Source organism: Passer domesticus, chromosome 11 (genome assembly GCF_036417665.1).
Source record: "Passer domesticus isolate bPasDom1 chromosome 11, bPasDom1.hap1, whole genome shotgun sequence".
Taxonomy (NCBI): domain Eukaryota; kingdom Metazoa; phylum Chordata; class Aves; order Passeriformes; family Passeridae; genus Passer; species Passer domesticus.
The window spans coordinates 13,473,618-13,496,073 of record NC_087484.1 but is presented as its reverse complement, the minus strand read 5'-3'; the positions used below and the strand labels follow the sequence as shown (position 1 = coordinate 13,496,073).

Here is a 22,456-nt window from a genome sequence, read left to right as displayed (position 1 = left end):
CAGGTTATTTTTCTTTAATAGGCCTGAAAGCTTTTTATAAAGGAAGCCAATATCATCAGGGTTGAGGAGAGCAATTAGTGTTCTCTTCTATCCTTCTGGTTGCAGGACATGATGAGGGGAAAAAAAAACCATGAAATGCCTTAAGATCAATATCTGGCTATGAACCTGGTGTCACTGGAAGAATTTTGGGGTTTTTTGACTGTGGGTCAGTTTATACAACAAAATAGACAGGGTACACCTGTCTCAAAGTGGAAAAGGTTCTTTGGCACAGGTGTTAGCAGGGCTCACAGAAAGGGATCAAGATAAATTTGAAGGGAAAAAGAGATAAAGCCAGACTCCCTAGAGATAAAACCTGAGCATAGCACAACAGTATTGAAGGGTGGCTTTTGTGGCAAGGTCTGTAAGCCTGCAGGATGGAGATCAATGCAGCAGCAAAACCACAGAGGTTATTGATGTTAGAAACCATGGAAGTACTTGAGAATGGTCACTCAGGAATTCAGATTTGTCCCCTCAGGAAGGGGTGGGATCAGCAGCCCAGGTGAAGTGGATGTCCAGCAGTGCAAGCAGCTCAGGGAGCAAACAGGAGGAGCTGGAAGCCCTTGTGCAGCAGTAACACGGTGACAGAGTTGCAATTATGGAAATGTGGTGGAATGGTTCCCACAGCCAGAGTACTGAACTCCTCAGGGGGACAGGCAAGGAAGGAAAGGATGTTGGGTAGCTCTGTTATTTTAGAGAGTGTCTAGATTGTCTAGAGCTTGATGAGGGTGGCAACAGGGCTGGTGTTTATGGGTGAGAAGCAGGAGGAAGGCCAGCAAGGCAGATAACATGGTGGGACTCAGATCACCCAACCAGAATCAAGGAGCAGATGAAAAATTCTCTAAGCGGCTGGGAGAAGTTTAACAATTGCTAGCCTTTGTGCTCCTGCAGGACTTCAACTTACCTGGTATCTGCTGGAAATACAGCACAGCAGAGAGGAAACACTCAGAGATTCCTGGAGGATTAGGAAGAGTGACCATCCCCCTGTATACTTGGCACTGCTGAAGGCGCATCTTGAGTATTGTGCTCAGTCTTGGGATCCTGATTTGAAGAATCACATCAATTCACTGGAGAGTGTCCTGAGAAGGACAACAAAGCTGGTGAAAGGTCTGGAGAGCAAGACTGATGAGGAGCAATGAAGGGAGTTGAGATGGTTGAGAAGGAGATTCAGAGATATTATTGCTCTTTACAACTACCTGAAAGGAGGGTGTAGTGGGGGGAGGGGGATGTCAGCCTCTTCTCACAGGTGAGAAATGGTGGGATAAGAGAAAATTTGCACCCAAGTTTTACCACATGGGCTTAGATCACTAATAAGGAAAGCCTTCTTCACCAAATAGGGTTGCCAAGCTCTGGAACAGGCTGCCCAGGGAAATAGTTGCGTTACCATTCCTGGAGGTATTTAAAAGACATGTAGATGTGGTGCTTAAGGGACATGATTTAGGGGTCAATTTGGCAGTGTGCAGTTAACAGCCTTTATGATCTTAAAGGTCTTTTCCAACCTAAACCAGAATTTTGTGATTCTATCTTTGTATGAAAGGTGTTGAAACCAAAGGAGGCCCCAGGCAACAGCCACAGTCCTTCAGCAAGACTGTGACAAAGTAAAAATAAAGCTGGGGTTCCCAGGGTGTCTTGCTTAATGCTGTGGCTGCTGCAGCCAACACTGCCCTCTCTCTGAAATGCATCTGGAAGCCTCAGGCTGTGCTACAGCCAGCATCGAGAGTAAGGACTGACAAAGGTAATTTTTCTCTTGTAAATTATGGAAGATGAGGCAGAGTAAAATATAAAAGAGGAAGAGAAGAAGCTGCAGTAGTCAAGATGAGTTTCAGCCTAAAAAACAGTGGGAAAGTGTGAAGTGGAATTTCTGCAAAGCGGGATTTCTGTGAAGCGGGATTGTAAGTGCTCCAACCCCACAGATGCTGTTGTGATTGTGAGAAAATATGATTGCAGTGAACTGAAGAGGTGTGAACCCTGCTTTGGTGACAGGGAATCTACAAATAATGACCATTATACCTACACTGCATCTTTCAGCCTGACTGGTGGTAGAGACCCAGCAAACACAAATATAGGGGAGCTGAAGTGCATCTCTCAGGGCCCTCAGGTCTCAACATCAAACATTTGCCAGCATCTCCCTGCACCAGAGAGCCTGAACAGGCTGTCAGCAGGAAGGCTTCAAGCTGAGAGGGCAAGTCAGGTTTCCAGAAGATGTCTGTGTTATGCTTTGTGCTTGCCTGCCTGCTGCAGTGTGGAAACAGCATAAGGACATTTTGAAGAGGCTCAGCAAGGGTGATGTTGACAGGCAAGCAGAAAAGTGAGGAAAAAAGCATGATTTTTGTTAAAGTCATGGTGAAAGAACTGCTGACATCCTCTGGCAGTGGTGAGAACGTGAATAATTAAAAAGAAGTTTGATGGCATTAGAATTTGGACTTTTTTGAAATCAGCATAAAAATTAGGATGTGCAAAACTTTCAAAGAACAGGAATCTGATGAATAATGGGTAAAAAGATTAAATTTAAATGGCTAATTGGCTGAAAACCCTGAGAAGATCCCAACTGAGCTGTTCCAGTCAGTGCTCAGAGGAGCATGGTTCTCTCCCTGCTGTCAGCAGGCATAAGCATCACTCACCCCCAGCCAGCCTGAATCTGACCTTAAAGCATGGACACTGATAACAAAGCCAGGAGGACCACTTACATAAAGCCTGGCAGGAGTCCTACAGAACTGACAAAGATAAATCTTATCCAGTTAAACAGTGTGGCCTGTTTGGTCACTCTAGTCAAGGAAATCAAAATCACATTCCAGTCCTAGAAGGGAGTTTAAAACTGTGAAATGGAAAAAGAAAAGAACTATGAATAAAATCAAAGACAGAAATGAAAAGGTCACACTTAAAGTCAAAGAGAAGATGAAGGGGCACTAAAAGAATAGGAAACCAGCCTACTATGAGGCAGAAGAATAATCCCAGCAGCTCCAGGATGCAGGTAACTGACTCATTCCTTCATCTCACACTGTAAAAGACAGGTGTCTTGGGGAGAGTGGTAGTAATATTTGAATGATTTCAATAGTAATATCAGAAGGAAGTTGATGAGAATGATGAAGAACTCATTAGGTCAGGATTCAGAAACTGTGGGCTCAGAAATAGGAGAGGAACAGCTGTGGAATATCCAGTATTAATGCTGCAAGTCTCAGTGCACATGTGGATACAAAGAACCTGTATCACTTTATCTCTGATAAAGCATTTAGCTCTGCTGTTACCTCCATCCTCTGCCCTGCATCACAGTGTGCCTAAGGCAAGAGGAGTGAGTGAGGCATAATGTGCAGCTCCACAATGCAAATAAAGGCAAGGGTGCCTCACAGAACATCTATTGTAAGTGATAGTGGCTGTGATTGAAAGAGTGGGTGTCTTCAGCTGAGAGGAAAAAGATATTTCTTTGAACTCTCTGGAACTGAAAGAAATCAGGGTTCAGTCAGAATGGTGCTATACCAGACCACTTTTATAGGCTCTTTCCAGAGCAGAATCTCATATGGAAACAATTTTTGATAACGTGCTGTAAAATACATTCCAGGGAATATTCCCATCTTGGCAGAGATTGAACTAGACAGTTTAATAAGCCTTCCATCACTAATTTCTCCCTGCTTGTGATTCTTTAAGCTGAAGCCACATAATTTTATGTTCTCCATAGCATTTCAGTCATCCAATACCTACTGATTTATAGCTTGACTTGTGTATAACAAACTCCAGGTTGCTTGAGGAAGAAAGACACCTTAATCACAATAGCAGGCTTCAGTCACCTCATTGACAACTCCAGGACCTAGTTTCATTTATTTATTTAATCCGTGGAATGAAATATACAATAAGAACTATCTACATTGGCCTGCCTCACCTGGGGTCCTCATTAAATCCTCATATTAACAAAGTGCAGAGCAGTAAAAGTGATATGAAAATAGAGGAAAAGATACACAGAAATGAGATGATGGTTTGGAAGAGGTCACCCTCATTTTTAAAGCTTGAGTATTGGGAAAAGGTGGTGTTATTTCATGAAATATATTCCGTGTATCTGGCAGGGACTGTGCACACTGCCCAGCCTTTAATGGGCAATATGTAACTTTGGAGGTGTGCAATATTTCTCATGTGGATCCAGAGAAGACAGTCTGTTTCATCAAAGACTTTTTGAGATTCACATCTGTAACAAGTACTGCTGGCAAGCTAAATCTTTGGAAAAAATCTGATATCTGAAAGCCCAGTTTGGAAGTAGCTGTTATGGAGGAGAGAGGTGTCATCTCACCTTACTAGAAATCCGAATCTTCAGTCATTCAGGAGAATAATGACTTCTGAAGGTACTGCTCTCTGTGCTGGCCATCCTACTCCTACACAACAGCCACAGGCACTCCCAGAGGTCAGCTTATGCCACGTGTCTCTCTTAAGAGGAATGACTTCAAATCACCAAGAGTAAAGCCAAACCTTCACCTTCCAGAACATCCAGCTTGATGGGATAAACTTCAGCCAACAAGTGGAATATTTCTGACTTTTTTTCTTGAAAAATGAAAGGTGTTTTGGAAGGCTGAAGTCTGTAACAAGGTTGTGCTGGGCTCCAAGGCTTTGACATCATGCATTCCTAGCAGTGCAATATTTTCATACTCAGAAAGGGGGGAGTGAGAAGGCAGGAGAATAAGAAACCGAATAATGTATTTGTGCATAATAATCCTGAATATTAGGTAAATTTCTATTTTTAGTAGGGTTTTAAATAGGATGAGGACTGATTATGAATCATTAAATCATAATTAATTAGAAATCAGTCTTCACTCCAGATGTAATCTCACATTTTGGAAGAGCTCTTGTTTGAATAACTAGAAGTTCAATTTTTATATTCAAGGCATGTTTGTATCATCTAGGATTCTAGCAGAAAGTCTGTTTGGCTATGACTGTGTTGAACTCGAGTATGACAGTGTTGTTTCCCGTGAAGTAGTTATGCAAAAAGCAAGTGACTGGAACTATCACCCATATTGATTTTTCTATCAGCAAGAGCTTGCTAGGTCTGTCTTAATAACACAGTTGAATCTCAGACAGGATAATTGAACATATCTATGATGGCCTTAGTCTTGTGAAATACAGAGCACCCAAACTCTAGCAAAGCAGTGAAAAATTTCTTTTAAGACTGTGTTAATATCTGGAATATTCTTAAATACAGTTATTGTGGGGGCTGACAGCAGTGACTGCCTAAAACAACCTTCCTGAATTGTGTGGGAAGCCCACACTGAGGGTTCTGCAATTTTGGATCAGTTTCAGTTAAAATTTGGTTTGGAATATTCAGCTGAATTAGTATAGGAAAATTTGGTGTACATCCACTTACCTTCAGGCAACTGCCACGTGCAGGCTCCAGAGGCCTTCAGTGCCCAGGTGTGAGCTGGTGAATGCTCTTACTAATGCCTCAGACAGGTATGAACATTATTTATTGAAAAAAAAGACTACTTCAGACATATGGCATTAATGTTATGGGACAATGCTGAAGCAGGTCTGTGATTTGTATTTCCTTTTTCTGGAATAAAAGAGCAAAATTTGAAGCCACATATTAGAATAAAGTACCAGTTCAGTGATGAGGTGGCAGATGAGAAAGGCAATTCATTTGTGCTTGCAGATTATGTCTTTACCTTGAATACAATACAGTGGCCTGACTGCTGTAGACTTGACTGTGTTCAAGGTAATTTGATATTGATCAGCCCTCAGGTGTAATGCTACAACAATCAAACTGATCAGATGTAATGCTACACAGATATGGCTTTTCAGGCACATTATTTCTATGAGAAATCATCACATCACAGAGAAAGAAAGCAGACTGGCAAAAGCATATTTATCATGCTTAGTTTCTTTTTCTCCCTTCTAAAGTATTTGTATTGAGTTTTATTTTTAACATTGGAGAACAGCTAAGAAATATGTGGTTATTTCAAACATTCCATGAACTTTTTTTTTTGTTTCATTTGCAATCTTCTTAAATGCACTTATAATGCTACCAAAGAACTTAAACCAGACATTTGGAAAAGAGGCAATAGCTGAAGTCTTAAATGCAATTATTTACTACAATCCATCTCTGAAATTCAGTTCTTTAAATCCAGTGGAGATGGTTCTCACTCACTTTAATGAAGAGAGTGTTTAGACCCTGCCAAAACTCATATTTATAAATGAGACACGTGCACCTGTCTTATTCTAGCTCCCTGTGTTACAGAGCTGGCAACAGTGTCCATTTCCAGTGCAGCACTGTTTTCTGGGATTTTCCAACTCCATATACCATTTGCAGCTCATCAAGCCTACGAGTAAATTAGATTATATATATTTCATACCTTTTTAATGCTATTGTTTCTACTGTGTCAGTATGAGCCAAGGTGTATTGACATCCAGAAAATTTATTTGATCTTCAACCAGTATGATTTGTGTTGCAGTTTGAAAATGGCACATTTTTTGAAGGTGCATTTTGAAAAATATTATATTTATTTAAAAGGTATGAAGGTCTTATCTATATGACCTTCTTTCCTGCATCTCAAATGTCTTATTTTTAAAACCTTCTTTTTGTCTTGAAAAGCAAAGAATGTTCTTTAATGGGGAAATAGATGTTCTTGAGAACCATGCAATTAAAACTTGGATGGTGAGTTACCTTAATGTGAAGAGAAATTTAGAATTATGGGCTTCTCTCTCAAGTTCAATATATAAGTAGAGGTAATCACTGTGATTGCTTAAAATAACCCTTTTTCAGTGGGAATTGCAGGAGCATCCAATATTCATCAAGATATGGACCTATGTAGCTCAGCCAAATAATCATCGTGGTCTTTTAGACAATTAAAACCATTAAACCTTCACATATTACATTCTGACTAGCAGAGTCTTGGGCAAGTTTTTTATACAAAGAATATAAAACATGTTAATTAATAAATCCAAGAGCAAACTCATTAGCTTAAGACTGTACGGTAGAAACATGAAAAGACTTACGCTTTTTCCCCTTAGGATGACAACTTCACAATTATAAACAGAGCTTGGAAAGACATGCTTAGGAGGCACTTCTTTCAGATGAGCTAATTAAGAATGTTCTGTTTATTTTTGTGTGCAGCCAAGTGAGCAGTACTATTATGGCAGGAGGAACTGGGTAATTTTAAAATCCCAGCCACAGTCAGTTCAAGTGGCTAAGTTTAGTTTTGAGGCAGTGGTTCAAACTCAGGTTGGACTCATTTTTTTTCAGTATAATTTTAGAAGATAATAAAAATGCAAACAACTCCTGAGGGTGAGTGATATCACCTAGGGGAGGAATTCAGATGACCTCTTTAAATTAAGTGCTGACTTAGGAAAAAGTAGAAACCATAGAGATTCAGTTAAAACCTTAATAAAAGATATAGAAGCCATGTAATGTTCTTATCCACTATTCAAGAGTAAAAACTGAAGTATTTTCTGTGCAGCATTTACACTTGCTGCAGCATCATGTCTTTTACTAAATATACATCTACCCATCAAAGCCATTGGTTGCACTGGTGCTTCATTTGGTCATGATGCTTTGTCATCTGACAAGAATTGATTGATGTCAGTGAAACAACCTCAGCAGTAATCCCTGCTGATGTATTCATCTGTTCAGGAGCTAAAAATAAACACATGCAAATATTTCTGCTGAGAATAATTCTTTTTATGCTACCTTGTGAGCAATAATATTAACAATAAAGTAGTATAGCTGCAGATGTAGCCCTGAGCATATAAAATTTTACAGCAGCCTTTTCCATTGTAATATTAAGGGTCAAACTGTTGTTGTGGCAGGCAAATATAACAAAGCAGGCTGTAGGAATCCTTACACCGTCTATGAACAGAGTAAAAATCAAGTGAGCTTTTTTAATTAGGAAAACATGTCTTGCTGAATTGCCAGATATATTGTGTGCATATGTAGATTTTACATTATAGAAAGAGAAAACAATGCACTTGTTCATGCCAGGGAATGTGTCAAAAAGCCATGTGGCATTTGGGTAGCTATATTGCTTTAGCTTTGCCTAATAAATTAATATTCCTTTACTTGTTCTAGGTTTATTATCATAATGCATGTCAGTAACATGAAGTCAATTCATAGAAAACACTCTTGAAATTTGTCTGCTGTCCCAGTGAAGGAAAGAATGAAATCTCTTTATTTTGAATTCGGTAATCAAAATTCTCCTTTCTTCACAGTATTTTTAAGCACCTTATTTTTTGTTGTTTTGGTTGGTTGGTTTTTTAGTTTGTTTTTTTTAATTGAGAAAGCAAGTATATTGACTAGCTTGAAGGTTTAATATGCTCCCATGCACTTTTTATGACTTAGTCATTAGGAAAAACCTGTTTCTCAATCCCTGTTACTTGATGCAAGTCTATTGTTTTTTACAGTCTATCTTGATTACAAGAAATTGAAATGCCTTGCTGGCAAGCCAGTAAAAAAGTACTTTTGCAATCATTTAGCAGCTACAGAAAATATCTGAATCGGGTTCTTGAAATTTAAGCAATAAAATTTGGCTGGTTTAGTTCTGAGCCCATCAGTTGTTGAGCAGTGTTGATTTTAAGGGGATTCCTGTCTTTTTTGTCCCTCACTCTGTCTCAGTGTGTGCTTGTCTATATTCTCCTGCATTTGAAGAAATTGACTCATTTAAACTGAAGTCTAACAGATCTTTGGGCAAGTTATTTCTACAAATTTAAGAAAATATAGGGACCGGCAGTGTACCTTCTCAAACATATGCTGTGCTTGTAGGGAAGAAAAAGTCATTTTTTCTTCTATGCAATGGAAAAATAACAGGTTCCATTGTCATGTCCATCTGACCCAAATAACAGGGTCAGGTAAATTCTCTGAATTTATTTCCCTTGCCGGTTTTCCAGAATCACAGCTGAATCACAGCTGCTTGGGGCTAAAATGAAATGGAAATTGCCAAGGCTGCTGCTCTGATCACAACACTTATTTAAATCAAGAAGAATGTTTTCCTGGGGCTTCATTATATTCCAGAAAAATTCCATGAACACTCCTTAAGGAAAAAACCTTTCTATTCCTACCTAATAAGTGGAAATTTGTCTACTAGATGCTGTCTCTTGTTCTCCTGATAAAACAAAAGCCAAAGAAAACAAAATGTCAGCAGGTGAAATGGAAAATGTAGTGCAATGAAGATTTCAGTGCATTCACAGTTAAGGAGTTATGCAAGAAATCACCCAGTGTCCTGAGAACAGAGGACAACATGATGGTAAATCACAAATGTGTATGACAGGTACTATTTCAACCTGAAATAGTTTCGGGTTTGCTTGTTTCTCCTTGACTAAAACAACTTATTGCACAGAGAAGGAGGTTTTACATCACTTTATGTTGCACATTTTTCTTCTCTCTTTAATTCCACTGTTCTACTGAAGTGAGAATTTTGGTGTCAAGAAGGCACGTAAGCCTTAGCAGGAGGCTGGAGGCCTAAATCATTTTATGTTTCCAACATTGTAAAACTGAAGTTACTTTTCTAGAAAAAGTCATATCAGAATAAATCAATTTCATGAATAGGGAAGCCTTCTTACAAATTTAGTGCAATTGAAAGAGATTAATTTATATTATTGTAATTGTACTTGTTCAACCCAAATTCTTGAGTACAAAAAGATTTCAGGGTGTTTTGTTTCCAGGCTCTTGTATATTTTTTGGGAAAGTGTTGAGCTAAGCCAAAGCTGGGTGGAGCTGGTGGACAACAAAATTAAAAGTTGACCATAAATGTTGCTGGTCATGTGTGTTAGTGCTCCCTTTGCAGGAGAAAAAATTATCCTTGTGATTAGCTACAAGGCTGTTTAAAGAAATGTTAGAAACTGGAATAAAAAATAGTCAGCGGAGATCTCCATTTGAAGCTTTCTCTAAGCAATTATACATGTACCAACTTCTTAATGAAAAATTTCCTGTGTTTCTACTGTGATCAAACTAAATGTCAGAAGTTAAACTCTGTTCTTCAAACTTCCAGTTTGAACCCAGTTCCTTGTTTGGAAATCCAAAATATGCACAAATATCAAAAAAGTGCTGTGGGTTTTTTAGGGCCTGACACCAAATTAAAAAGAAGCAATTTGATCATCTACACCCCCTGACACATTCTGACTTCATCTGTTGTGGAGATAAAAAGTGACAATAGAAATTTATTAGTTACAACACAAGGTCAGTCCAAGATCATGGGGAAAAAATTTAAAAATAGGAAGAGAATTTGTTCTCAGATCAATATTTTTATACTCCATGGCAGAATCTAGTTAAAGATCTGAGTTCCTGTAAGATCAGAGTTCCTGTAAATGGGAAAGGTCATCTTCTGTGCATTATTTACATCTATCACAAACCAACCTTAGACTTCTGCTGAAAGGTTCTGTGCTCAGGCTTGATTGCATTTTAAAATTGCAGCTTCTTTACTCACTTTTGCTTTCCTCATGTTTTTTCCTAGAGATGGAAAATCTGCAACAAAGAACAGGTAAGGAATCAAAATGGGCAGTGTAAAGGTAAAATAATCTAGATAAAGGATCAAATATGCTGAAAAATTGCAAAAAATGAGCACCTGTTTCCTTGAGGCTTCATCCAAAAACCAAAGATACTAACAATATTCATGTGTAACGAAGATGTAGAAATGGCTTCTCAAGTTTTTAAAAGTGTAACACATACTCTCTTTAATTACCAGAAGTACTACTCCTAAGTGAAGGAACACTAACAGAAATGTTTTTCTCTTTTCATGCAATATTGTGGAGTTGTTGTTTCTTTTTTTAAAGTGTAACAGTGCGTATCAAATAGAGAACCAAAAATGAATGAGCCAATAGTTTTTTCCAAAAATTAAAGTCAAGCACCACTAGTTCTTGCTGTTCAAAGCATTTAGTGTTTCATTAGCAGATGTGCTACTAAAAATTGCAGTGGGTGTACTCTGAGCTTGGAGAGGAATGGTTTTGCTGTTGCCATTAATTCCTTATCTGGTTCTTCTGTTCCCTGTTCAATGACATCACTATTTAAATATTATATCAATAGCAGCAGCAATTTTTCCTTTACTTTTCTTTCCATGTTTGCAGGTTGGAGAATAGACAATACCTTTAAGGTTTTGGGTTTTTTTCCTCTAAACAGGTGTGATCTGATACCCTCTCTTTCTTCCAGCCAGGTGGATTTGTGCTGGGCTGTGATGACAGAAGTCCAGCAGCTCTGCCCCTGGGATACAGCCCAGTGGAGCTGATAAAATAGAACTGCCTTGAGTGGCATTCAGGAGCTCTGAACTGAGCACAGCATGACTGGAATTTCCAAACCCCACTGCAAGGTTAACTGCTCTAAAGCAGCAAAAATCCTGTGCAATATTCTTGGTAGCCTTCCGTGAATGCTATGCTGTTATTTTCCATGCAGATATCCTCCTTTTAATATCTGAGGATTCCTTCCCTTTTGTTTGATTTTTTTTTTAAATTTTTTTTGTTGTTGTTGTTGTTTTTTGGTTTGGTTTTTGTTTTGTTTTGGGGCATTTTTTTGTTGTTGTTATTTGGGGTGTTTTGTATTTTTGGTTTTTCAGCTGGTTGGGGTTTTTGTTTATTTTTGTTTGGGTTTTTTGGTGGGGGGGTTGTTATGTTTTGTTTGGGGGTTTGTTTGTTTTTGTTGTTTTTGTTTTTTTTTTGTTGGGTTGCTTTGTTTTGGTTTTCTGTTTGTTTTTTTGATAATTTTTTTTTTGTTAGGTAGCTCCGACCTGTGAGACAAGTCTTACTGGAGAACCTCGTTAAGCAGAGTTTTAGTAAAAAATATTTTAGTAAAAAAATATTTTAGTAAAAAATCACATAAAACCCATTATTTTCCTACTGGGGTCTTAAGAGAAAATGCAGTGGAATGGGAATAAGTAGAACTTGCTTATCAAACTATTCAAGAGCACCATACGGCTGTAAATAAAGCATTAGGTAATTATTAGAAATGTGGATTCAAGTTACAGAGAGTAAAAAAGCCAACAAAAACCATGCCACAGAAACCTAACCATATTTCTGTGACTTCCAGCTAGAGAAAAACTAATTGTGTTTGTTTTTATAGATAATATCAAAAAATTAAAGGGAGGGGAAAATTCATGGGAATAACAAGTTGTAAAATGAATGAAACAATTCCATTTTAGAAAGGGATTTTTTAATCTATTAATAAAAAACACTTTATATTGGGGTTTTTTTTATTTTTTTGAATATTATAATAATCATTTTCAAGCTCTTTGGTTCAAGAGGTATTTTGCGTCTGGATTACTAAATGATAGAAGGTGTAATGAAGTGATTTAGCTAGCAGCTGACCTGGTGGAATAAGGAATGTTAGTTTAGACTTCAGTTTGTGGTTGTTTGTTTTCTTGTTTTACCCTCAGGAAGAAGCTTGAATGTTTAATTCTGTAGCATTTCTAATTTTATACAAGTTTACAGTAAAACATAAGGCAACTTTGCCCTAGTTCACACTGGCGTTTTTAATGAACTGTTTTGTCCTTTTCATTGCAAACCAAAATTTAATCCAAAAATCAGCAGCAGGAGATTTTAACTGCACAACATTCCTTTTGAGCTGGAGACAAAAACTCTCATTGGTGTCACCAAAGCAAGGTTATCTCTTTCTCTTTTATCTAAAGCCTGGTTTAATTTGTTGAGTTTTCTAGCTGAGTTTAGTCATTCAGCTGGATTTCTGCAGTTACTAATGAATAATCTTCACAAAATTGTTGTCCGGGAGAGGATGATTTATCTTCACTTTATAGGCTGGAACAAGGCACATCAGAAACAGCAAATATTTTTGTGGATCTGGTGCTGTGCTCAGTGTTCATGAACACCTCCTGTACCTGAGCCAAATGCCTGTGCCACAAGAGGGTTGTGTTGGTGTGCTATTAGTGCACCAACAGAAGGAATACAATGAAACTTTAAATTCAGTGAACCAGATGGGAGACTGCCTTTGTGTGGTGCTCTATTATAAAAACTGTAATGGAGTCTGATTTCAGGGTGCAGTTTCAGCAAAGCATCTTTAATGGCAGTACTATGACCTGTTTTTTCCAAAACAATGAGTCCTTGGCATAACCTTTCTCTTCTCTCCTGTACTCTCCACCTAGATTTGCACAAGCCAAACAACAATTCCACCAAACAGAAGAATAGGATTCTGGCTGAGGACCTTCAAATATTTGTATGAGTGCCCGACGGTCCCTGAAAATGCTTTTTTTTTTTTTTGGTAGAATATGAACTTGAAAACAAAGCTGCAAACAGAGTGGGAGCATGTCTTTGACTTCCCTTCATACCTGTACACAGAGTCCTTTCCACAGTCCTATGGTCAGTATATTTCCTTTATTTGCATTTGGTTACATGTGAAGTGCACATTCAGTAGAAAAAGCTTGCTAGACTGAATTTTGAAGCTGGCTTGATGCTTCAAGCTGTCTGTTATACCCATTATTTGGTGAATCCAGAATATAGAATGGATTCTATATGGACATTGTAGAATTAAATTCTTGCTCTTTGTTTAACTTGGGACTCCTGCTTTACTAAAAACTTAGCTGTGAAAATTCTAACTAGGTGATGTAATTCAGGCAAACAAAGCCCCAGCCAGATACAATAACTTGGAAGCATTATACTTTTCATGAGAACTCTAGGAACTCAAGTGGGAAATACTGCAGAAACTTGAGCCCAATTCTTACCACGTTCCTAACCTAACTCTGCAGATTCACCAGTTCAGCTGCATTTCACATAGGCAGCTGAATGCCCAGGCATTTCTTTGGAATTGTATTTTTTTATTGGATGTGATATAAGCTGAGAGCTGATTTGTTTGAGTCTGGCCTTCTACTGAATGTAAACCTTGCCCTCCAGTTGTTTTTTTTTTAATTCTTGATTTTCAAAAACCTTCATCCTCGTCATGAACTCTGTGGTTTAAATGCAAGTTGTTTGCATCATTATTTCTAGATGAATGATTCACTAATTGAAAAGTAACAGAGAGGAAAAAAAAAAAAACAACAATAAAAATGACAACCAAGCTTATGGGATTTCAACAGAAAAGCAATAACCTGGATCCCTCTAGAGGCCATTTGTGTAATATTTGGTAGGGAAAAAAGAATTTGAACTTGTCTCCCAATTCACTGTCTACAAATAAAGGAAGCTTATCTGTTTCATGTTGTTGCTTATTATCTTGCCAGCATGCTTCTGTCTGTGGTGAAAGCTGCATAATTATTGTATTTTCTCTCTTTCAAACTAGTTCTTCCTTAGAACTGAGCAATGCAGCAGGAGTTTCTGCATGCACTGATTCAGTCTTAAATCAGCTCCTAAAGGCATGTTTCCTTGAAAACTATTTTTAGAAAGCAAGTGTTTTGTGTTAGAAGCCAGTTGAGGCACCAGAAAGTTGGGTTTTTATTTGTGGTAGTATTCCCAAGGAGTTCAATTAAATGGGCCAAGCAACAGGGATAGGACTCCTTTCCCACCAGTGTGCATTGATGCTGATCTCAGGCATAGTGAGAATGCCCCTTTGTGTGAAAAGTCAAATCCTAAATCCTCTGAGACAAGACAGGCCATTATGATGGTGAGATGTGCATGGGCTTACAGGATAGAGATTCCACTGGTGTATCAGCAGTTCCTGTGACACATCAGACTGTGAAAAATTTAGATGGCTAACTGAAAAAAAAAAATCAGAATGTCTTCCTAGTGATCTTTGTCAAATCCATCACAGAAACCTTGTTGCCAAGGTTTTTGTATTTCTTTTTGTAATTTGAGTTGATGGTATGTAAATACTTTGCAATCAAAATTCTCCTTGTAATATTTTTGGTTCATCTCTGGTCCCTGTTGTGTTTCTCCTGAATATTTTCCATTCTAATCTCCTTTCTAGAAAAGTGCTATAGTCCCCTGTCACTGTGTTATTCCATGGCATTCTACTACCTATTTGAAAATCAATTTAATTTTTTTTATTAAATTAATATGAAGACCTGTATGTGTGTGTGTATATGTATTTATATATATATACACACACTTCTGGCATACAGAAAAATAGTTTTTGATAATTCATTTTGTGCAAAATATGCTTTTGTACACCATGAAATGTAATTTTATCCACATGAGTGAATGCTGATGAGGTGCTTTTAAAGAACTGTGGGCAAAAATTACCAGCCATATTCAACTTTGCTGTAAAGGTGAAAAGAATAATGTTATAATGAATTATAAAGATGTGGGAGAATACTCATAAAGGCCATTTACAAAAAAAAATTATAGAGAGCACCATCTTTTTATGCAGCATTATGCTTCCTTCAGATAAAAAACCTGTAACTTGTGTATATTGAGCACTAAAATATAGCAAAGCATAGGGAGATTTTGAATAATCTGGGTTAATTTTCTCACCACAAAATGTCAGTGTACCAGGCTAGAATGATCTGGGATTCACAGAAAGAACTGGTAGTGTCAAAATCTCTTTTCCTCACTTTTGTTCTGGAGCTCAGCCAAGAGCTGTTGATGGGAAGACTCCAGTGGGTCTGGGATCATTCTTCAGCCTTTTCTCCACCTCACCTGAGTACTGCTTTCCACTTTGTCCATCTACTTGTTCAAAGTTTCACTGCAGACCAAGAAGTATATTTGAAAGTATGTGAGCTGTCACTGGGTGCTCTTAAGCAATATAATTCTTTTATTCTGGCTTGATGGGCTGAGCAATTGATTTATGGCTGTTTATTTCTGCTGTGGTTAATTAAGTGGGAAGGAATAACTCAGGGGCTGCATCTGCCAGCAAGGGGAGCTCTTTGCTAGCCTAGGGAGGTGTGTCCTCACCAGGAGCTTTCCTCCTTCCCAAACTGAAGCTACTAGAGAGCTGATATTCAGTTTTGCTTTGGCCCTTTTGCAACTTTCAGATCATATTCCACTTCTGTTGGTTTGTAAAACAAGGGGATGATGGCTAAAGCCAGGCAATTTATATTTCCATGGAGATTTTATGTCTGTTTAATTTGACAGCCAGATACTGTATTTATTCCTTTCACCCCTTAAAAGGAAGGGAAAATTTTAGCATCTCATTTTTAGTTTATGTTTTTGTAAGAAATATATTCCAGTAATTTTAGTAAAATGGTGCAGTTTGCCATACCAGGAATATGGGGGATGCAGGGGACAGTTTTTGTGTACTTTTCACACTCTGGACTCATTGCCCACTGATGAATGTTTACAGGAATAATTCTTGAGAGCAGGATGTCACCCCAGCTGTCCCATGATCTACTTTGTGGTTTCATCAATGGTTTAAAGTGTAGGGCACTGAAGGATATTTCAGTGAGAACCACTGTTCCAAGAATAAACTTTATTTTAAATTCCCCTTCTTTTCTACTACAAACTGTCTTAATTAGGAAGGATTTTAAACTAAAATATATAACTTTCCAGTCACATAAAGGAACACACCAAGAAAATGTCATTCAATCAAGATGAGATGTCAGGATTAGTTTCCTAACTCAAATGGTCAAATGAATCCTCAATGAAATCCAGATTGAGCACAGCATTTGCCTGCTAATGCTAGCAGTTCTTTATGTACTTTATTAATGTTGAAGTCTCATTTATTGATGCTGGTGTGTGGTTTACTTGACATGTTACTCTGTGTGTGCTGGCAGTGTTTTATCCTAATCATTCTATATATCCATTGGTTAGTGCTAAGTCATCCAGCTCTCTGGAGGTGGCTCATTTTGTGCATAAACTTATGCTCTGAAATGTTTGTGCTTGTTCCCTCAGAGCCCACCATGTTCTTACTCCCCCATGGTCAGAATGTTATTGCCACACTTAGAGAAAAGCAAGTCTATTTTGGCAGGAAAAAGATATTGTTTTGGGTGTGTAACTCTAATTAGACAGAAAGAGGAAGATGCATGCTCTCCTCACACATCCTCATGTGCTCAGCAGGGAACTCGCTCTTTCCTCCTGCTGTGCTGAGGATGAGAAAAGCAGAGAGAATTCACCACTGCCCTGAGAGGGCTCCTGCTCACTCCATGGCTTCAAACTGAAGCTGGAGGGGATTTCTGGAAGGGTTTAAAAGATGGCATCAGTATCCCTTTCTCAGTGTTTCTGAGGAAGAGCAATCAGTAAATTAGCATTGTTAATCATGCTAGTAACAAAAAAGTCCAAGAAAGTAGAATTTACATCCCCAGCGTATGGGTGGAGGCACAGACTGGGAGATGGGTTAAGTGAATTCCCACCTGGTGCATTTGGAAATTGTGTCCAGCTCTCTTGTACTCAAATCCTACTCCATGAGGCCTCTCACTTTTGCTCCTTTTGAAAATAGTGATTTTATGAGCCATCATTAACTTTTCTGTGCTTTCACTGCCATGACAGAGTTCCCTGGAAATGCTTTGCAGCCTTCCATGCCTGGCCAGGTCTTTACAGCCCTGGACATAGTCAAGCAGAGCTTTGAAGGTGACCTGCTTAGACAAACTGTATGAACTCTGGAAACAATGGAAATAGCTTCCAGCTTGGCTCCCCTGCCCCTGAAATCTCCTGGAGCTTCTTACCCTGAGCTGGCTCAGCAGCTTTTGAGAGAAGATGCTGCTCCCTCTCTTCTTCCTGACCCGTTGATTTCTGGAAGAAATTAAAAAAAAATTTATAAAAGCATGTAATCAGAAAATGTAAGTATTAAATAGCTACAATCCTCCCCTTGCAGAGGTCATTTCTTCTGTGGCAAAGTAGAGAAAATCACTGTATCTACGGAAAAAACTGCTCCCTAAACAGCACTGAGAAGAGATCTCTGTAACTAAGCATGAAATGAAGGGGAAACAATCTCCATAAGATGAGAGTGGCTCCTGCGAGCCTTCCACAGAGCTCTCCCTCCCGGTAACCTGTTGTGTTTCCCAGCCTCCACAGAAATCAAAGCTCATCTGTGCTTTCCCTGAGGTCTTCAGGGGACTGATTGTTTTTCAGAGTACAAAGACCTACTTCATTTAGCTTTTGGGGGCTGTCAGTCATATATTCAGAAGAGAACACCTGTATATCTCTGCAGGATTACCTTGTTTTATTGCAGCTTTACTGCTGCAGCACAGTGAGACTGCGCCTCACATCACTCCCAGGCAAAACTGGCTTTTGTTCCACATAAAAGTCAGGTCTCCCAGAAACCACAGCTCAGTTTAGGAACATGCTCAGGGACTGTGGCCTTTTACAAAGCAAGGAAGGAGAGAATAGTTTCACTCAATCAGAACAAAACAAAAAAAAAAACCCTTCTCTGAAAACTCAGTGCAATAAGCCTCAAGGCTTCAGTAACTTGTGCTCCTCTCAGTTGTGTGTGATTTTGTTAGAGGATCATTAGTTAAGGCTAATGAGTGCTTGCCTACACACTCTCATCTCCATAACTTACACACCAGCACTTGTCTCAGAGCATTACAGTGACATTACATCAGCCAACAGAACCAACTGTGATTTATTAGACTGCAAAACAAAAACAATGTGAAATTAGTTAGGATGGATATGGTAGGTGAAAATTGTTGGACTCTGATCTCTTGTATTTCCCTCAGAGAGGATACAGTCACTCTGCCCAAATCAAGGCCCCTGTAAACTCTTTGCTGTATCTTTTTATTCAAAACTACCATGCAGAGCAGGCTGGATTTTGTGGCTGGGTGTTAACATTCTCTGTCAATTCCCATGAGCATTGAAGAAGGTGTCAAAACTCTTTAAACCCAAGGTAAGGCACAACTGACAAAGTCATCCCCAAGTTCCAACAGGGAGAGGTGTAACATTAACTCCAATGGAAGAGTGCAGGGACTGTAAACTGAAGAAGTGCTTAAATGCTCTGATGGATCACTGCCTCCTTCTGCCCTGTTTTACATCAAACTGAAGCACTTTAATTGAACAGCAAAGACAGAGCAATGTAGCCATAATTCATGCCCAGACATGCCAATTTAACTAAGACACCCTCCCCGTTGAATTGAGTCAGTGCTGGCACCTTAAACTGAGCCAGGAATGATTCTGTAGCTTTGTAGCTGTGTGCTGCATTCAGCCCTGGAGAGGTCTCTCAGAAGAGATGCTGGAATGATGGGAGCCTCTCTGAGTTCCTGTGCTGCACAAAGTGCTGGGTGGGTGGTCAGGGGCAGAGCAGGGACTGATCCTGAAAGCCCTGACTGGCATCAGCATTCAAAAGGCCTGCTCACACCTAGCTCCCAAAGGAAGCTTCCCATTCCAGGGCAAAGATGTGCCTCAGGAAAAGTTTAAAGGACCAGAGATAAGAAAGTAATGAAATATTTTGTAGCTTCTCTCATGTTGTTCTGTAAACAATGGACAAGTTGGATAAATGCATTATTTTGCTAAGTATTTTGATGTTTTATAATTGCTTTTTCAGTTTAGGCTGTTAGATAGGTGTAGTCTCTGGATGTGCTGCAATTATTATCAAACAGAGAAAAGTTAATTCCCAAGTAAGGTTTCTTTGGGCCATACAAACCACAGAAGGAAATGTTATTGGAGTCAACTTTGGTTGTCTTTTCAATGATTTTCATGCAGGGGCTTTGGACAGGGGTTTATTTCAGAATCCTTTGTGAAAATAAAAAAGCAAACTCAAGAAAATAACAGGTTATATGAAAGTTCAATCACAAGGGAATAGTTAAAAGAGTTGAAGAGTTCTTTTAAGCTCTCCAAGATTATAGTGGAGTTATAAAGAAGAGGATTGGACTGACCTCAAATAGAGTAAGGTAAAACTATTCAAGAACAAAAGTAATATTTTTCACCTTCAGAAAACTGAACGTGTACATATGGACTTTCTTTAAACATTGGTTATGGAAAAAAAACCACATTCATAAATAGACACTGTGAGATCTGCTGATAAAATCAACAAAAGCAATTTGGTACCTCTTGCAGAGAACAAGCCTGACATTTAAATTAATGCCCAGAACAGTAGATTGAAGAGAGTAGGTAGATGGTTATATCCATTGCCTGCTCTCTTCCTTCTCCGCTGTCTTTTAGAGCAGTCATAGTTGGAATAAAAGAGGAGAGATTTTCTTCTTTTGGAAATGACTAAAAAAATTAACTCTTTTCACTTTATGGAAATTAGGGATGCCATATCTTCTTTTATTATTATCATCACCCATTTTTATTTTCATCTCTAGTGCAATGCTTTGAGAATAGTTGGAATAAATAGAGTAAAACTTCAAAGAAAAGAAAAGGTCATTCTGTAGAAACAAATATCAAAAATAGGTCAGTAGCCTGAATCGTAAACCCTTCTTTACGCTGCTCTGGTAGTGATAAAGGTTATTCAAGACCCAGAAAGAGTCCCAAAGGTTACCCCTTTGGAAAAAAACCCACCAGCACTGGATCAATATTTGTTCCACAGCATTGTGTGGAAACCAGATTATTTCAAAAATAATGGAGCATGGAAAGGAGGAGAGCATCAACCTGCAAAGAATTGAGGGTAGAGCTGGCCCTGCAGGCCCCAGGGCCACCTGTGATGGCTGTGGCACAGCTGCCTGGGCAGCCCTGTGCAGGCAGCTCCCCCCTGCCTCCTGCTGCAGCCCCAGTCCTGCAGCCTTGGCAAACCCCTCTGCCAGCAGCTGCTCTGCTGCTTACACACAAACTTCCTTGGGCAATTTTTAATTTGGATTAAAGCTTTTTGCCCCTCTCAGCCTGCACAGCTGCAAGGAATTCACAGTTAAGATTCTAAATTACATAAAACAACAGGGGAAAAATCCATTCTCTTAAGAAGTTGCTGTGTCTCTAGAGTGCTGAGGTTGGCAGGCTGGTCGTGTAGTAGAGCAGAGAAACGCTGGTTCTCTGGTTTTGGGCAGGTGGTCTGTGAAATTTCTTTTACTGCATTTTCCCCCTTCCAAAACAGGTCTTGTTTAAAGTTAGTAGCTTTTTGTAGAACATGCCTACAATGTGCTGTGCCTGTCTTAACGTGAATTATAGAAATTTCAGTATTCATAGACTTGGGCTGCAAGCCTGCTTAGGTAGAAATCCATGACTGTTTTGTGTTTTGTTTCCTTCAGTACTCCCTTGGGAAGTTAGAGGGCATCGTGTCTGAAGAGATTTGGCCTCTCAGAAATGCAGCCCAACTTCTGATCAGACTGAGATTTGTGGGCAGGCACTAGCCAGGTAAGGACAGCTGTCAATGGCTGTTGGTTGAACTCTGCAGTGCACCTGCAGAGACCAAGGAAAACCAAGTTCACGTCTGCTACACAATAGTTACCGCTCGGGATGCTTTGCCATTTATCCAGAAATATGCATAACCCTCCTGGGGAAGTGTCACTGAGTGAGATGGAAGGGCTAAAAACCCATTAGTGCTCTAGTAAATCTACTCTGAAGACAGTAAGGGCTAATCCGACCTATTGAGGTCTACAATATTGCCCTGGGCAGATGATTTAGAGTGCCTTCAAGTGCCAGTGCAGATCATTGCTGCTGCCCAGGGGTCAGGGGGGCACAGCCCCGGTTGCTCAGTTTGCAGAGCAGTGGCAATTGAATTCTTGGTTTCAGTCACAGCCAGAGGTTTTTCATTTGACTTTTACTTCTTTTCTTTTCTAAACTTTAATAACATGAGTTAATCACCTAAGTCAGATTTCTGCCTGCTCTGTTCAAGGGTGTTGGTGCTGTGAAGTCTGAGCTGTAATCTGAACAGTGCTCAGTTTCAAGCATCAGAATAAATATCTCTGTGCACTTGAGCTTAACCCATGATCCTTTTCCTCCTGACACTCCAGTGCAAAACCCATTTTCTTTCCCACACTGATCAGGAACTTTGAATGACTTATTGCAAAGCACAGTGGTATCACACATGTCTCTGCAGCCAGTCACAGGTGGCTGTACCCTGGCTAGAGACACACTCACTCTCAAACACAGAATAACTGTAGATGTTAGATGTCCTGTGCTGAATACAGCTTGGGCCCTGGGCCTCATGGTGCAGGGCAAGATTCTGGTGCTGCCACCTATGAGACCAGGGAACAGTGATGGCTCTGGGCACCTCTCTGCTCGCCCAGACACAGCTCCCCTGGCACTGCCTCATCCCAAAGCTGCTGCTAAAGTCCCTGCTAAACAACCCAACCTCTGCTATGAACAGGATCTGTCCTCTTTTTACAGGACACAGAAGAAAAACGCTGTGACTCACTCTGGGCTCAGAGTCCTGACATGCTTTGAACTGTCATTGCTGTTGCAAAAATCAGCTCTTATTTTTCAGACTGCATTAGCAGCTGTGTGATGCTTTGGCACTCCCACTGCTGAGCAAAGATTATTGCATCCAGTGTTAAATCAAGGGGTGCATTATACTGGAAAAATGTTATTTTGCATAAATAACCTTCTTGAACCTTCCCATGTCAGTCTCCAGTCTGTTTCTGGGAGAGAGGCATGCCATGTTTTTTCTCACAGCAAAAATCACAGAAGTAATGAAGAAAAACTGGGAACAGGCTGACATAGGAGTCAGATTTTTGATTCTGAGGCCTTTATCCACTCATGGGGAAAATTGCTGTTCTTCTTTCAGCATTGTGTAAAATAGAGTTTGTTTACAGATAAAGAAATAACACAAGGGTGCAGTGGAATGAGAATA

General features: G+C 39.3%; 1 long non-coding RNA gene across 1 annotated transcript in view; it reads left to right on the top strand.

Moving 5' to 3' along the window:
- The window catches only part of LOC135278906 (uncharacterized), a 149,854-nt gene extending 128,360 nt beyond the window's left edge, over positions 1–21,494 (top strand). The window contains exons 9-11 of the long non-coding RNA XR_010346290.1: positions 13,200–13,293; positions 17,287–17,576; positions 20,913–21,494. This is a non-coding gene — a long non-coding RNA (uncharacterized LOC135278906). The remainder of the gene's footprint in view (positions 1–13,199; positions 13,294–17,286; positions 17,577–20,912) is intronic.
- Positions 21,495–22,456: the final 962 nt, after the last annotated feature.